This window comes from Plectrocnemia conspersa, unplaced genomic scaffold, assembly GCF_051122295.1.
Source record: "Plectrocnemia conspersa isolate PC_06_02 unplaced genomic scaffold, ASM5112229v1 ptg000007l, whole genome shotgun sequence".
Classification (NCBI taxonomy): Eukaryota; Metazoa; Arthropoda; class Insecta; order Trichoptera; family Polycentropodidae; genus Plectrocnemia; species Plectrocnemia conspersa.
In genome coordinates, this window is record NW_028277171.1 from 12,312,096 (window position 1) to 12,328,217 (window position 16,122).

The window sequence follows — 16,122 nt, forward strand, 5'->3', positions numbered from 1 at the left end:
ATATTATTAAAAATTATTTTTATAAGATATTTTTGATTTATAGTTTTTTTTATTATATAATTGCCTTATATTAATTATTTTAGTAGACTCGAAAATTATTGATAGAGCAGTTTCTAAAGTGTTGCATAATTCTAATTATACACATAGTTTTGATTGATAGTTTAATATAAATAAATCAAAATATAGAGAATATTGTAGAAGTAGTATTATTGAGATTTATTTTATTATTATTATTATTATTATTATATATATATATATATATATATATATATATATATATATATATATATATATATATATATATTTTTTAATTCATATAAAAAAGTTTGCAGTCCCAATTAAAAATCTATGCTCAATGCATTTATACAATATTCAGTAATAATGATACATTATATAATCGAGGATATGTTAATTTATTAATAGTAAATCATCCATTGTAACATGAGCTTTAGCCCAATTCATAACAACGTGGTAAGCCTAATGAACACCTACAAGTAAGTAGTGATACACTACACTGAAATTAATCTCTAATTTAGCAACATATATTTAATTAATTATATCTTATTATAACAGTTGACAATCTATATATCACTATGCACAATCTAGATAGATTTTATTTAATTATTTATCACGATACTCATCCATATGATTAAGAAAATCTAGGAAAAGCTGATCTGTTATGATCGATTTATATAATTATTATATAAAAACCACTAATTTAAATCATTTAGACACAAAAAAAATATTGAGCTTATATGGGATTATAACACATGTTGGTAAATCAATATATAAATATTTATAGAATTATTAATGTATTACACATTCATAGTAATTTTTGACAAAGCTATTTATAGGCAAAATAAGATTGTTTCCTTATTTGAAAATACATATATATTTTATAATAAAACACATACGATTTCCATCCTAATTATTGTATCCACCCAGCGCCGTTAAAGGACCGCAAAATACATTTAGACGTAAACTCATTCCGATGCTATTTCCCAAGTTTCTCCCCCGACACACACATACGAATATATTTGTTCGATTGGCACATTTTCGCGCATTTCCACAAAAGGATCTCGTTCCTGTCTCCGTCTGAATTATTTCCTGAAACGTCCCGTTTCGCTTTTACGTGCTACCACTTATTCTTCCATTTGCGCCCGCATCGCTCGTTCCTTTGCCACTCTTAACGATTGTCGTTGCTTTTTTTCTACATTAGCACCCATTGACAACCCTGTTCGTATTAGAATAATCTTATTGTAAAGTCGAAAAAAGGATAGGGTTTCAACGGTTTAATCCCTTTAGTTTTACTAGACGCGAAAGGAAGGAAATGGACAGAGCCGATTATGGGGGACTCGCCTCCGTGTAAGTACATACTTTTGTTGGAAAGATAAAAGAGTCGAAGACACTTTCACAAAGACCGTCGAAGGTAATTAATTAAAAACTAATACCACTTAGCCATTATCCGCAAGGATGCTTTCAGGGAGTTTATTATTAAAGTGCTTTAAAAGTTACTCTTATTTATGTATTGGTGTTTATTTAGAGAAGCATGTAACTTTATAATTACAATTAAAATTTTCGTAACACATTTTGTAATTTAATGATTAATGCATATAGTTTTCTTAAAATGCATGTTAATTTTCATTATAATTTATTCAATTATTTGCTTAAATTAAACCCATGCGTTTTTTGATAAACTACTTGTAATCATTGTGGATCTTATTAAAGTTTTCTGCAAGGAAACTAGATTTTGCTATTGCCGAGATGATACGTTAAGTTCATAATCTGTTTAATTTTTATAAAGCAGTGCAAATGTAAAAATACTATAATAAATTAAATAACACATAAATTCATAAAAAAAAGGAAATATCAATATCTGATAAAAAAATGATATATAGAATTGATAAAATGTATTTAAATGTGACATACTGATAAGTCGAAAAAATATAATTTGCTTTTTCTTTTTGTAGATCATTTGCTGAAGTTTACTGTGAATGCTGTAGTCTTGCAGAATAAAGCATACTGTGGTAATATCATTTTTTAACACCTGGGGATCATAAAGAGATACTTTAACGATTATTGCCAAGTAAGAACAGTCGCGCGGAGAAGTCATCACAAAAGTAAGTAAAAATCCCATTACAGTTAATAAAATTATGTTAATTTCAACTAATGAAAAATAAGTATGACAGGTTGATTAAAAGGATCTGTCTCTTTCATGACATATATTTGATCTATATTGGAGCTATTTGTCAAAAACCATACTTATACATTTATATAATTTTATCGCTTTACCGAATGTTTGAAGATTGGTCCTTGCATTTTTAACATTTTATTTTATCACCCTTTTCAAGTTCACAGTCTATTTTTCAGGCATCATCTCTTCATCCCATACATGGCATACTGATTTATTTATGTGCTATCTCAGTATTTATCCTCCTTTTTTGAATAATTCAATTTTATTATCTGTTCCTGGTGAACGATACTTAACATTGGGCTTAAGCTTTAAATCGGCTGTATATATTATACAACCAACGGTTCTCTTCCACAACATCTATCAGATTTATATATGTACTGCACGCTTTTATTTATTATACTGCACATATTACTCGAACTAAAAAAGATTTATAGCCATAAAGTAACAGAAAACATTGTCACATGAGACGTCCAGGGCGATTTTCACACGGAATAATTTAATTAAACGGCAATCGATGTAAAAGCGTTCTTGCACGCCAAAACTGGCAGGCAGCTGGCGGTCGTTAAGGCAACGTTGTTGCAGCCGCTCTGCCATTTTAGTCCGACACTATATGTTTTGGTGGTCGTATTTTCTAAAAATTCAATTACCATTATCGGGTTTGCGAAAATTCCGCGTTTATACGGGCAATTTCCCGCGAGTGTGTGGCAGTGGGTTCTAAAGTGGCGTCAGACCATAAAAAACGTGTGCACGGGCACGCGCCCGTAAAGTGACACGGCCCTGTCAGTGGCGGTTCGCGATAACAACCTTCGCGCTTTTACACCGACTTTACGACGGAATTTTCCACCGGGAAAAATCGACGAAAAACTAACGGAGCGACGCTGGCGCATAGTAGGGTATATGTATGAATGAACATAGATAAGTTACCTAATATTCAAATAATTTCGAAAGCATTCAGTTTTGATTTTCCATAAAATCCGTCAGTTGTTACAAGTAGGCAGTTTTTGATCTGCTCCTTTGCTTAATCAATTGAGTTTTTCTGGTAGAGTATGCATGTGATCTGATTGAAGCATTACTTTGAATATTTCAAAAAAAGATGACATTTTAATTCTGATCTAAAAACTCACATATTGGAGGCTTTTGAAAAACACAAAATTTCGTCGCAGGTTTGTAAAAGATGTTCTAATACATTTTCTTTCATTTGTAAAGATGGTTGATGATAGCGGATTTACAACTCTTACTCATTTTGAAACGCCGTCAGAATCGTTTGATGGATATTTTTTCGTTCAAAAGAATTCAAAGAAATGTTGCATAAATCCTTAATTTGCCATTTTTTAATTTTTATATTTTTTATTTAAATACATATGTAGAGCATAACAGTTTTTTCACAGAAAATATATATATAAAATTATTTTTAATAATTATATAAATGCCTAGATCACAATCCGTTGACCAACTGCAAGTTAATTAGTGAAAATAAATCAATACTTTTTAGATTTTCTAATATAAGTGAGTCAGTTTAATTATTTGGTAATCAGATCAAAGAAACATGCTCTAGAGAAGGGTGAACCTATTTGTTCAGGAATGCGAACGACTATATTTTTTTTTGACACTGCAATCGACTTATCTTAATTTCAGGAATTGAGTGAATTTTTAATGTTAAATATAAAGTATAAACCACTTTAATATTTTTAGTACAACATTCATTACGAATACAATATAATATATACGTAATCAAAAATATATTGTATAGGAAAAAAAATGTATATTAATTTCTTTTAAATAATAAAATCAGGAAAATAATGAATTGGTTAAGACCTCAAATAATCTTCCATGTGAGTATTTGTCACTTACCAGATTTTTATGTTTTAATAATATACAAAGTACGTAGATCCAAAACACAAATTCAAGTATTCACAGAATATTTTTAAATTTTAGTGTTTTTCGTTACAAATATATTTTCAGAACCTGGCTTTCAAAAAAATATCTTATAGAAAATTAATAATTTAATTTTTAAGCGCTTATCATCAAAATTAAACGGTTCTGCAAATTTATTTGCATCTAATTAAATATTCATGCAATCCTTGAAAGGATTAATATAAATTGACCCAGAATTGAAATTTTTCTGTACTCATTAAATATATTTTTGTTCTGTATTTCTGATATGTATTTTTCTGGGTTAAAATGATTTATTTTTAAGTATTTCTTTGAAAATATTCCCTAATGGTTAAAAATCTGTCAAAACGTTTATTCCTAAGATTTTACATTATAACAAGCGCATAAATGCTACTAATTAAATCACAGACGGTACTGTTTTTACCCTGTAAATTTAAGTTGTCTTTTCTCCTCTTAATCGATTCAATATCTATTAAAACTGTAAATTTAATCACTATTAAAAGTCTTTTTTAATATAAAACTAATTAATGAATAATACAGTGATAGCTCAAAAATATTCGTCATTATGACAAAAAGCAATAAATTCATTAACCATGTTCGATTGAGACACGTTTTAAGAATGGAAACTGTATATTGGTCACGTTTTTCACTGATTCACTGCTATAATGAAATAACGATGAAAAAGTTTATGAATATTCTTATGAATATCTAGAAGTGAGACTTAAGAGAAGTTTTTGATAACCTAACTGGATTAGTTAAATAATTAGTTTATTTGACATAGTTTTTACCACTGATTTATATTGCAGGTTAAAATTAAATTATTGATTTATAAATCACATGAAAGTATTATGTTTTGACAAAATCATGGGATGTATTACCTGTTTTTTTAACTGTCGGGTTCATATTTACATTTTATGTTCAAAGCTAAAAGCTTCTTTGAGCTAAATTTGTTTTAATTACAATACTGTATGTTGTTTAAATTTGTGCTTAAGAACCTTTGGTTTATTCTGAAGACTAATTACACTGTACTACCTTATTTTCAATATAAATATATACAATAATTTTACTTTTATTTAAACTGATTTAAAGTCTAAACAAACGTGAGTTATCTACTTTAGAATATATGTTTACTTTTTAAATATAAAATATTAAATTTATTTAAGAGTGAAGGTTGCAATTATGGTTCAAAAGTATTTTTTTTTTTTAATTTTTGCTTTATTAATGTAATCTCATGTTGCAATCGCCTAATCGGCACTGACCAGTATCAGAAATTGCGCGCGTTGGGTGCCGAAAAAATTATTTTACCGGTTATGGATAGTGGTGGAAATTTGCAACCCTTAAAATTGATAGATTTATAGCATGTATTCGATAGCCAGATTCAATTTCTTTAAATTTGTGAAACAGGAAGCTAACAATATATTTATATATTTTATGATTTTTATACAAAATACTTAAGCCGCGCCCAAAAGGCAAAATTTTGACGTTTACCAGTGGCGTTTTGGCTCCCGTAATTATTATTAATAATCGCCATTTTCGCACACGAGTCTCGGCCGCAATATAAATTAAAGTGGGCCGCGGTGGCAGTACATTGTTGCCGCAGGTAGGGCCCTCCAGGCATTAGGACCACCGCATCCACCGATTTATGGCCACCGATTTGCGCGTGCGCGAGTTGACTTTGGATCGCGACCCCGGGCGGTTTAGCGCTTTGACACCCCTGGAACGGAAACTGGTCCGGAGATGGAGTGTCGTTGTGCCGAATTTCGGTTAACCGACCAAAGCTGCGCTATCAGACGCGACGCAGTGCAGGGGTCGTCAACATTTTTTCGCCGAGTTTGCTTTTACGACGGTTGCGCTCGTAAAAATGCTACGAACGTGTGAATGCTCATTTATCACAAACAGCTATTCAAACACATAAATAAATTGACGTGCACAAATATGGTTATGATTTTTATGATTATTATATTAATGATAATAAAATAAAATATAATATGAGCAGAAGTAGTTCATTATTAAATATTTTTTTATATCTAATATGTACGATATAGTTTGCTTTAAATTAATCATTATGATATTTATCCGTGAGATTAGGAAAATTTATCAAAGTCTGTTGTGATCGATCGGAATTAAAATTATATATTAACTGCAATCTCCCAAACACGATAGATATTGAAAAATAAAAAGGTTCACTTTGGGAATAGAACGCATGTCTTTTGGGTATTAGTCTTGGACTATCGGTTATTTTTAAATTAATGGCAACATATATGAGTCATTTAAATATAAGATAAAACAATACATTTTGAGATCATTATACGAGTGGCCGATTTTTACTCATATAAGCGTAGTATAAAACTAGGTTGCAATTTAATTTGTGTTTTAATGATTCATCTATTTTTAGTTGAAAATGTATTTCTAGGAAATACTATAATATTTTATTATTACTTATTTGGACAAAATTCTATTTATTTAATGAGCATATAAGTAAATAACAAGGAAGATTACACTTATCTCTTTAATGATGGCTCGAAAAAATGAGTATCTTTTTTGTATTTCTAGTTAGTAAGTTAACTTAGAAATAATGATAACATTTAAATATGTTTTTTTAAAACTTTTACTTCACATGAATTTAGATATTAAATTTACAGAAACGTCTATATGTAACTGTATTTTAGTTTAATTAAGAAAATAGTTTCTACTACACATTTAAATTAAATCCTATTTTTTTAATTCTTCTTTGCACGAGTTTTTGTTATGGAGTGGGCACTAACTACTAGATAAAAATTAATGTTTTTCTTTATCCTTTCAGTTGTGTTTTTAAAATTTAAAAAGTCTGGTTATTTAAAGATTAGGTTTTCTTAGATTTTTATAATCTCAAAAGTGGTTGTGCATATATAGTAATTAAATTCAGATAATTAACATTAAAGAAAATTAAATTTACATTGCGATCTACAAAAAGGACGCTAGTTATTATTTATTAATTCAGAAAATATAGATATTTTAATTAATTCGGTCTTTTTTATTGGAATTATAAATAAAATAAATGGCAATATTATATTTACCATAACATTACTTTTTTAATTATCCTCAGAATCTTAGTGTATTTAGCTTTTGAGACAAATATGCATTTTTAAAGCTGAGCTTAAAAATATATATACATAATGGCAAAACGAATTTTTTTGATATTTGACATAAAGAGTTTTATTCTTATATTAAAAAAGTTGAAAATAAAGAGAATAGTGACGCATGATTGAAAATTACAGATAAGGCAGTAAACGTATTATAAATCTACGCTATTTCTCTTATTTGCAAATTGTCATACAAAGCGGAAATTTAAAAGAGAATTAGGTTTTTATGCGATGTTTCTTTTCTTATCTACTATCTTTAATTAGCTGTCACTTTTATATAAAAGAACTACCATGTTTGCGGAACTAGAGGTTTCAATTTACATTTTCTTAACTTATTATTTCATTTAAAATAGGATTTCACGTTTTTATCTTTTTATTTCCTGACCTTGTATTATAAATAGTTATTAAACATTCTATTAAATTGTATAAAATCAGGGATAAATTATACAACAACCCTTTATTCTTTGTTATATATTTAAAACATAATAATATTTAATAAATTTAAAAAAGTCATAATCTTATCTAATGAATATAGTTGTTGATTTTTTTTTAAATCTAATAATCTCCATGGTCATTAAATGATTATTTATGTTGTACAATTAAACACGTACATGTAGGCATATACAACATTACATATAAAGCTAAAGTGGAATGAAATATATAATGTGTAATAAAGCATATAATATATAAAGACTTTTATTTGGGCTTTCCTAAATTGCCAGGGCGTATTATGAAGTTATGTGTGCTTAAATAAAAATGTTTAATAACACTGATATATGTCGCAAATTACATTTTTTATCTGCGAACGTGTACCTTTCATCTTTTTTATCCGGCGAAAGCTCGCTATATTAATACGTGTTAATTAAAAATATAAATCACAATATTAAACAAACAATAGGTACCTGGTACATTTTCTAATTATTTAATAATCTTCTCTGGGCTTTTGTAAATAATAATACACGATAAAAATTCAAGTGAAATAAAACATTCGCAAAAGGAATAATTTGGATTTTAATTGAAAGAATTATAAAGTTAGCAAGGCAAATCGTTTTTTAATTTATTTTTAAAGCTCTTTTTCTCTTATTATCAGAATAGATAAAAAGGTACGCAAATGTTAAACGATACGAACAAAAACATTTTTTCCATGAAATATTAAATAAAATATGTTATTTGCGCTATTTATTTGAAGAAGAAAAAGGGACAGAACAAATATATCGTTTCTGTTTAGGCCAAATCAGTTTATCTTTACGCTTTGCGATATTGTTTGATATCGAACTCCCATAAAAATATAAGTATCAACATATGTATGTACTATGTGTATATATTTGTTTTTATGGTGATGACGTAGGTTGTATCAAAATATTGGCGATAAAATGTTTATTATAACCATTTTCAGCGCAGATGGGATAAAAAAGCGTTAAAGGTTGGTTATTGTGATACTATGATGGTTATCGTAGTGTATAGATTGTAGATGAAAATGTTTTTAGCATACTGCTGTTTTTATCTTGAAAATGTAATATGATACATATTTACTATCTAAAGTATTTTTTTAAGTCTACTGATGTTACATAAGGGAGTCTCTTTATATTATTTAAATGAAAGTTGCATTTTTCACAAGTTATATGCGCCAGGTGACCTTGATGCATTAACCGTATTTTATGCAAATTGATACTGAAAATACCATTACGCTGAGAATATACATTTTTAAAGTAAAAAATATTAGCATAAGGATGAAGGCACGTAAAATTATTCTAGTTTATATTTTATGAATGTAGATATATTGTTTCTGCATAATTCATGATTTCTCGTCTTCTATTATATGTATATTTTATTCTCAAGTATATTGAGTTATTTTAATACAAATTTAAAATAAGAGAAAAATAATGATATATAAAATATGAGATTTGCGATATATATCAAATTAAACATCAGGCACATTCTGAGAAATTGCTTAACGGGTTTGAAATAATAACATGTCTTTTAACAAACTAAACCTCAAGTCTGTGTTGACATCGTGTTACTTCGGAATCTTATAATGTCAAGAGGGTTCTACGATTCTACGTGTATTTATAATATAAACGCACCTTGGAGGCTCTGTAGCATTTACAAATTTAATCGCTTGGTTTAATAAATCTGATCTCGATATGCGAAAGTATTGTGAGAAGCACATCTGTTTATTTTAACACATGGCTAATTTCACTGATTTATTTTTGTGATATGAAAATATAAGTTGACGCCATATATTGCTTATTATATTTTAAGAATTGTTTTTACAATCGATGTCATATATTGTATTGCTGTTAAATAGTTTTCATTGTAATTTATAAAATCCATCACTACGTTTATTTTTAATTTTTTTTTGTCCAAATGGTATTTGAGAGACAAGGTGATATTTTTAATGATTTAGAATAATATTGTGCTGACATGTGAAATGAATGATATTGTTCGATAGCCACTGCATTCAATAACTAATAAATCATTATTCATCAATAATAAGCATTCGTATATTATTCACCCAATTATATTTAATTGCCCAAATTGTGTCACTGTGGAATTTCAACGCAATTAAATTCAGACATGATTATCGCGTGAATTTGTACGAAAAACGTGACTATTACGTCGGCCGAGTCGTATATTATTCATATCGCGAATAACACATGTACTTTATAGAGTGACACGATGACATTTCATATGCAAAACAGCAGACGTGCGGCAATTTCTGAAGCGTCGCACCGGCGAAAAGCTAAAAGACTCCCTCGGCGGCCGTTTTGGCTGATTAAAGCTCCCAACCAACCATCGGTGTTGCCATGTGAAAGCGTTTTTCTCCACATCGACAAGTATAAAAAGCTTTTAAGCGGATTATGCATCTTGAATAATGATAATTTCCGAGTCGCCCTCGGAGAGCTTTTTCTCACTCGGTGTTCGAACCCCTTTTCTCAGAGCTTTCGGATAAATGATTACAATGCGTCCACCCTGGGTGGCAATCGTTCACGAGAGTATCGAACCGCTCTTTGGCGACAGCCGGAACCATTGAAAGAAAGTCCACTATCGGTCACTGTTTGCCTGGACCATTTTTCAAGCGGTGGAACTCAAATCAGATTCTAATTCGACGTTGATCGCTCACGAATCCGCTCTCTCTTTGAAAATTGAAGTAAAACTATTAAATATACTGTTGATAATAATATAACGTTGTGTGTATTGCTTAGCGGCAAATATCAATCAGATTATCCATTAGAACCACCCATAATTGTTGTGTCGAATTTAGGTTTCTAAAGTAATTGATTTGTTTAATTTTAGAGTACGTTTTTGTGAAACAAATAAATAGCGTATATCTTATATTATTTCCGTACAAGTTTACTTAAAACCGATGGATCCTACTTAAAAAAAAACAAGGGTCCGTGCCAAAATTCTCTAATAAGCAGGAACAATCTCCCTGAAGTGCACATTTCACAGAATAGCGACGTTAAAAAATTTCGAATCTATCGTATACTGTAAAATGGAAAATTTACTAAGACGACATTTAGCAGATCAAGAAAAGCGATAGCTTTTACGTTGATAGTCCAACTAGGCTTGGCAAAAAAGCTAAAATTTTATTCATTCATGCTATTTAAATAGCGTGTCGTGTACTATCAAATAAAATTTAGTTGTAAAATGATAAAATAAAATAGTTTTGCAAATAAACAATCATTTTAGTTTTCTTTCAGTGTTTTCTACCAGTAATCGTATTGGTGATACATTTAGTAACGGCATAATTTTTGTTTTGATATTTTGAACCCTAAATTAACGATTACAGTAAAGATAAAATAATGTCAGTTTAGCTATATTGTGCTTTATGTGTTTCAACTGTCATTATGCGACATAAGCAGCTTAAAACATCATTAATGCAATGGGAAATTTTTCTATTAAATTTAAAAAATGTCAAATGTAGCTTAAAAAACTCTGAGAATTTTGAAGAGCATAATTCATTATGCATAGTTGGATTATGGCAGAGAATTTTGAAAACCTGCTCTTCTCCTTCAAAGAAGGGCAATTTTATACAAAGACAGCCCTCGCTCTCATGTGTCAATGGATTTTCTTGGAACTTATTTCCTCACCCTGCAGATATTGCTTCAAAATTTTATGTTATATCATAATTGTAGATTCCTGCAATCATTTTTATGTGAAAAAGAGTATCTTATAAAGACGGATATAAAAACGTCATTACAGAATATTTTTCTAAAATTTGATTTATATATGGATAATAATTGTAGAATGGGGGGAAAATATATAATTTATTGAAAGTATTATCCGTTTTATTTTTTTACATGTTTAAATTGCACCTTAAATAACGCAAAGACATTTGGAACAACCTGTATATTTTAGCAACTATTCGAAAATATCGTAATAATATAGCGTTATAAAGTGCTGTCACTTCTAATTGATAAAATATATCTTAGATATATTTGTTATTAAAATGTCAATGTTTAAAATTGTGAAAGTATCTTATCTCGGAGACCCTGTTCACCTTATTTATTATTAAGTAGCTTGTTAAGCATCATTAAAAATATACATGGTAATTATATTATGTCGATAACAGTCAATTTTAATCATTTGCCAGTTGACGGTTTATAATTGCGCTTAAAAAAATACGCGATTTAGTTTATAATGTATTGTTTACATAAAATTAAAAATATAAATATATTCAAAACAAACTTTGCTTTATCAAGGTCGATTTTTTTAATTTAAAGACTTTGGTAATGTTCAAAACTAATGATTGTGTGATAGTGAATATGGATAAACCAATATATTTTTTGAGACGTTACAATTTTAAAAATCAAATAATACCAGTTTTATTTTTTATGTAATTAATTGTAGGTAAATTGTAAAATTGGTATGAATATTCTTATAAAAGTAGTAAAATGAACAATTTGAATACGTGGAATATTTGAAGAGTAAAGAAGCAAATTGAAAGCTAATATTACTTTACTCGGCTTGCAACAATGCTGTTTCTGCTAGCGTTTGCCTATTGTGGTCTTCGGATTTTGTGGATTTTCACAGCGTAATTAGTATTATGGTTTTTTAATATATGGAATTAAGATAATTCATTTATCATTAAAAAAAAGGTTATTTGCAATCCAAATGTCCTATGAAATGAACTATTAACTAGACATTTCTAAATCATAGATGTTGATCTAAGTTATTTTTCATTTACTGAAATATTTTTTAGAGCGGTAAAGTTTATAAAAAGTAGTAATGGTACGGACCAGGTTGTCAGCCACTGATTTACATCATGGCAAAAGTGCTCATTAAAAAATACAGAAGAATAAAATATTTTTTTTAATTATAGTCAAATATCCGATTTTGAGTCTTAAGAAATCTGAAAGTTTAGATTTTCGTAAACAGTTCTGAATTTTCAAATCTTATACTTAAAATGACCGAACTTTTTATTCATAATGTATAAAAAAAAGTTCCGAAACTCATCTTAACAGATGTTAGTTAACATATGTAGGAAACTCGTGTTGTAAAATTGAAGAACAAAAATTTGCATAAAAGATAAAAAAAATAGTCGAATCGATACACTTTATACACAATATAAAGGAGTTTATGAAACGTTTATCGAAAGATAAGTTTATTGGAAACTTTGCATAAATTAAGGCCAACTGACGTGAAAATCAATAAACTTGTTTCAGACTCACTAAATGCATAATATTTATAAAAAGTAAATGTTTGTTTATAGTGTAAATATTTCTTATGTATTGCATCCTAAGCTAATTTGATACTTACAACTTACTGTTTAAACATTTTTAACTTGAATAATCGAAAAGAGCATTTTCGTGATATTTATCTGTTCTACTTTAAAAAATGAATAAACGCTGTGAAAGCTCATATGTATATTATAAATTAAAAAAATATATATATATATATATATAAGTGACTCAATTGCTTTGCTAAGTTTTATTTATGGTTAACCTTCGAGTAAATACAAATTTAAGTAATAATGAAGACAAAGCATATATTAGACTTTTTTTGCTTAAATTTATTAGGATATCTTTATATATTTATAACAATCAATATTAGCTAGACATTATTATTACTTTACAAATGATTGAAATAACAATAATTTTGTAGAAAAGTTAATGACGCACCACTCTCAGGGAGGCCTGAGAATAAAAAACAAGATATTGAAAAACTTCTAATATCTCTGTAAACTTATTTTTTTTTATTTTCTTCAACAACTAAACTTAAACTTTTTATATTTCTTGTCTGTAGCGCAAAGCCCCTATCTCTGACATCAGGCGGAGAGAAGGGGGTTCTCAGAATCAAAACTTCATAGATTTGGATGACTCATCGAAATATTTATCAGTGAGTTGGCCCTAATCTGATTCCTTAAATGATTTTTACGTAACTCATGCTCATTACAGATTTAGATATTTTAATTTAAAGAATCAGTAGCATAATGATTGATGAATATATGGTTTCAATAATATCTTACGCCACAACAAAATAAAGTTCGAAGAATAAGTTTCCTGGTTGCTTAATTTATCTGTTTGTTGATTTTAACTGTCCGCCTTGGTACATATTTGAAAGAAATCATCATTATCAGAATAAATCTATGAAAAATAATAAAAACTGTAATAAAAAGCTAAGAATTGCATAGACGTTAGTATCTTGCATTGATTTTTTAAGTTCAATACAATATTACTGAGTAAAAAAATATTCTATATAATATACAGGAAAATATCATTTAAAGCAAAATCAAAGCATGAAATTTTTCTAATCGATTTTAAATGATTTTTTAGCGTGATTAAAATTATCTTTGACAGTCATCACATCGTAAAACCACAAGGTAGAGAAATGTTTTGATTTAATAGAAATAGTATTTTAGAATAAAACATAATGTTTCATGAATTAGTACGATTATTATAATATGAATTATACAGGCTTTTGCAGATTAAATGTGTATCATCTATTATTACACACATTTTATCCATTTAATATTCGCACATTTCGTCATAATTAACCCCTCTCTGTTGGTGTTAAAAATATGACTTCATATAAATTTAAATTTTCCTACTTTAATCAAGCGTTCTCAGCCATAAAGTATGGTTGCCTTTATACATAAATTAAATAAAAACACATTTCCATGAATATTTAATCGATTCCCCTATTTAAACCGTATTTTCCATACCTTTTTCTAAAAACATACTTTTTTCTTTACACTCGGTGTCACCTCACCGTTCCCATTAACATAAACCCCATGAATGAATAAGATAATATTTAAATTTCTCATTTCCACACAGTCACACTCATACACAGATCGACACATAATGTGTATTCATCCGTGTCGTGAGATCGCTTTGACCCTCCACCACGTGTGACCACCGTGAGGTCCTTTTGAAATTCAAATTTGCCAATCGTGGAATTCCTCGACCCTTTGCATGGCGTTTGGCTAAAATTAAAATTTCTAGAAGTTCAAATTAAAGTTAAGCCAAATCGTCTAATTCATTTTGTGAATATTAAATATATTATATGGTAGTGGACACAATAATTTTTATTTTATTGTGAACAGTAAATAATCAAATTATATATTATTTATAAATATGACATATTACAGATAAGTGATACTTATAAATACAGCAGATTAAAAATATAATTTATTATTGTATATATTATAAGCAGAGCGCAATGATTTCTGCGACATATTTTTTACGTTATTTTTTTCTGATATTTTTTATCGTTCCTCAATCGTCAGCAAACAGTGAGCATATCAATTATATTTAAAATAAATTTTATCAATTACTTGCGTTTTTTATTTTTAGAAAATATTTTTTGCTCTTATCTAAATCGCGAAAAGAGTAAAGAACTTCAGTTTCCAATTCAAAATGTCGATCCATTTCTTTGCACCCATATCGTATACTCCAGTATTGATACAGACAGAAAAGCTTCAATAGTAATATTTAAATCTGGACTAGAAGGTTGTAACCTTGTATAATTACGTATTATAACCATATATCAATGTATTATATGTTATTTTAACTAAAAATATTTACGTAATAGGTGACTTTACAGAATTAAATAAATTGAAATCTTCGAATACAAATTTGAAGACATTGATTGATGTTGGAGGATCGGAAGTATTTTATACGGTATTGTGTAACAATTTTAACGCATTTGAAGTAGATGCTTTAATATTTGCTTATTTTAATTTAAAATTAATAGGTGATACAACAGGAAAGTTTAAGAAAGACTCTTATTAAAAACATTGTGGATTTTGCAATTAAATATGGATTTAATGGAGTTTATTTAAACTGGCGTCTAAATAATATGTACGATGTATCGATTAGTATTCAATTTTTAAAAGAAATTCGCAAAGCCACAAGTGAGAAAGGTTTGCTTCTGACGTCCGAAATTCTTCCTTATGGAAGCCAAGTATTATTTAATCATTACTTAAAAGCTAATGGGTAATATAATACAAGCAGCTATACTATTTTCATTTTTGAATTTTATTAATATATTATATTTTTATTAAAGACTCGTCGACTTTTTATCCATTGACATATTAAATTCCTCCACAGTATATGAAAAAAAAACTAGCGCCAGATTGAAATTGTCAACATTACAACAAACTATCTATAACATTATATTTCGTAAGTTTCCTGCTGAAAAAATAGTATTTCTAATTAAACATTTTAGGCCTGAAGAATATACGCTTTTATATCCAACCTTAAATTACTTCGGTGCACCTACTAATGGATTTCCAGTGCTTCATATGTATACAAAAGTAAACAAATAAACGTATTATATTACTAATTTTTGTATATGTATAAATATGTTAATTGTATATTATTTAATTACAGGTATGTGGAAAACAGTTAGATGGTTATATTCAAATGTGGGACGAACGTCAGTATGTACAGTACGCGTACAAAAATA

General features: G+C 28.3%; 1 protein-coding gene and 1 long non-coding RNA gene across 6 annotated transcripts in view; one reads left to right on the top strand and one right to left on the bottom strand.

Annotated features, from left to right (window-relative positions):
• The window catches only part of LOC148233946 (cell adhesion molecule Dscam1-like), a 215,282-nt gene that overhangs the window by 43,320 nt on the left and 155,840 nt on the right, over positions 1 to 16,122 (bottom strand). The gene's annotated exons all lie outside the window — the stretch shown is intronic.
• Positions 15,025 to 15,546, top strand: LOC148233947 (uncharacterized). The gene is made up of 3 exons (XR_015810283.1): positions 15,025 to 15,164; positions 15,247 to 15,335; positions 15,409 to 15,546. It is a non-coding gene; the product is annotated as an uncharacterized LOC148233947 (long non-coding RNA).